Source organism: Aedes aegypti, chromosome 1, assembly GCF_002204515.2.
Source record: "Aedes aegypti strain LVP_AGWG chromosome 1, AaegL5.0 Primary Assembly, whole genome shotgun sequence".
Lineage (NCBI taxonomy): Eukaryota > Metazoa > Arthropoda > Insecta > Diptera > Culicidae > Aedes > Aedes aegypti.
Genome location: NC_035107.1, coordinates 169842480 through 169845132, shown reverse-complemented (window position 1 = coordinate 169845132; position 2653 = coordinate 169842480). Strand labels below are relative to the sequence as shown.

Sequence of the window (2653 nt, the reverse complement as noted above, 5' to 3'; positions counted from 1 at the left end):
CAATATGTTGCTTGCGTAACGAGTATTACGTACATGACTACTGGCTGAAAGTGTAAGGTTACAATGAAAATCTGGATTTTTAAGCTTATCAAACATAAACAAACATGTTTGCAGCTTGCACAAACCACGCAGTGGCAAAATACTGTGTGATGTATTAGCATATAGTTGTACAGTAGAATGTAGCCTTGGTAAATTATAAACGATTTTCAAACATCTATTCTGTAGCACTTGTATTTTATGCAAATTGCATTTACTTGCATGACCCCAAACGATGATTAAGTACTGAAAATGAGAGTGAATACATCCATAATAGTAACTGTGCATTCCTCGGTACAAACTTCCTTACACGGTACATCAACCTGCAAAGGGAAGAGACCTTCCTTGTAGTAGATTCTATGTGTTCCCTCCATGAAAGTATAGGATCTAATCTCAGTCCAAGGTACTTATAGGTTGACACTTCATCAACTTCTGTGTTTGAGATTTTTGGATTGACGTGCGGTAAAATGTTTTTCCTAGGCGAGTGAAATAACATATATTTGGTCTTAGACAGATTAAGTGAGAGCAAATTTGAATCAAAACATCTTTTGAGCAACTGTAAGTCATCATTTATGCAATTAATAATTGACGATGTACTAACGCTCGGATAGAACAACGCTGTATCATCAGTGAACAATTTAGGAATCCCTTTAAGTGGTAATTTACCTAGATCATTAATGTATATTAAGAATAAAACAGGACCAACATTACTGCCTTGTGGCACTCCAACTTAGATGAATCGCGTAGAACTATGTGCATTTTGTACCGCTACAAACTGTTTTCTATCATTTAGATAACTATGAATAATATCATAGGCTAATCCACGTATGCCATAGCTTTCTAATTTTTTCAATAATATCTGATGATTCAGCGTATCGAATGCCTTTTTAAGGTCAATAAAAAGGCCCCCAATTGTGCATTTTTTATCAATACCTTCAATCAATGAATTTACAAGTTCCACAATAGCCGTCCAATAGGGCCCAGATAGCCGTAGCGGTAAACGCGCAGCTATTCAGCAAGACCAAGCTGAGGGTCGTGGGTTCGAATCCCACCGGTCGAGGATCTTTTCGGGTTGGAAATTTTCTCGACTTCCCAGGGCATAGAGTATCTTCGTACCTGCCACACGATATACGCATGGAAAAATGGTCATTGGCACAGTAAGCTCTCGCTCAATAACTGTGGGAGCACTTCTGAGAAGCAGGCTCTGTCCCAGTGGGGACGTAATGCCAGAAAGAAGAAGAAGAACAATAGCCGTTGAAGTGTTGCATCCTTTACGAAAACCGTATTGGTATTTGTTTGTTTCCGTGTGCAAGGCAAAATTATCTAATTGAAGTGGTTTTTTCAAAGCGTTTTTTTTCTCTTATAAACAGGTGAAATCTACTCACCTGTAAAATATCTGAACTGCTACGGCAAATGTAATGTAATATGTTGTTAACAAAATGGTAATTAAATCTTCAATTTGTTTTACCAAATTAGGATGATAGTGTTGTCTAATAACACAGAACACCTAGATATAAGAAATGAATGTAATGTTTGGAATGATACTAATAAAGAAATAAAAAAAAAATCTAATTGACGTGGAAGTGGTGCATTTTCTCATTAAGCGGTTATTGATGAAATTTAAAATGTCATTTAATCATCAGAGCCAACGCAATGTTATGATAATTTCGTTTGGATATTTTTTTCATACACCTAAGCGATTTATTTTATCCATCACACAATTCGACAATTTGAACATGGTATCAAATTACAGAATACCAGTGAAACGTAACGAACTCCGATAAGTGTTAATTCTCACACGTTGTAGCCGATTCGGTGACTTTCAGTTTTTATTCAGTTACATTTCTATCTTCTTCGAGCTATCACCTAAAATTAAGATGTGTAAGATTGTAGGTTGGATTACATAATGTTTTACGGAACAACCAAGTGATTAAATCAATTTTATACAGGGTATTTTGTTCTTGGCGATTCTTATCGCTACTCAAGTCACCGGATTCCCCACAACCGATGTTCCAAATGAATCAAGTGAATCAGATACCAAATCACCCCTTCCAAGCACAACTGACAAAAGTGAGAGTGGTGTGCAACTGGCGAAAGTCTCGACGGTGGAAGCAATCGTTATCAATTCACAATCGCTTGATTTAGCTGTGTTCCATGCTCTGACAAACAGGACCAGGCGTGCCACGGGTACGGAGGCATCAACAACGACAACTACTACTCCAAAGCCGGGTTTTTTCCCTTATGGGTTTCACTGGAATAGATTTTAGGTCGTAATAAAATGCACGTGATTTTGTTTTATAATAATGAGACGTAATTACCTTCGAGTTTTTTTTTTCAGACCTTAAAAGATTCTGTGCAATTTTGAACTAGATCCATTAGGTCTAAGGAAAAAGGGAGTTAATTTTAATTTTGTATTAAAAAATCTTAAAAAAAAAATCTATAAAAAAAATGTATTGCATAGGTATTTGGTGCTTTGATTGATGTATATCTTTTGTTGGTATGGGACCCAGATATCCGTAGCGGTAAACGCGCAGCTATTCAGCAAGACCAAGCTGAGGGTCGTGGGTTCGAATCCCACCGCACGCTATGTCTGAACCAGACGATTATAAATATCGAA

At 36.9% G+C, this 2653-nt stretch overlaps 1 long non-coding RNA gene across 1 annotated transcript; it reads left to right on the top strand.

Annotated features, from left to right (window-relative positions):
- The first annotated feature begins 1803 nt into the window (after window positions 1-1803).
- On the top strand, window positions 1804-2353 carry LOC110674550. Its single transcript, XR_002498976.1, has 2 exons — window positions 1804-1925; window positions 1986-2353. It is a non-coding gene; the product is annotated as an uncharacterized LOC110674550 (long non-coding RNA).
- Window positions 2354-2653: the final 300 nt, after the last annotated feature.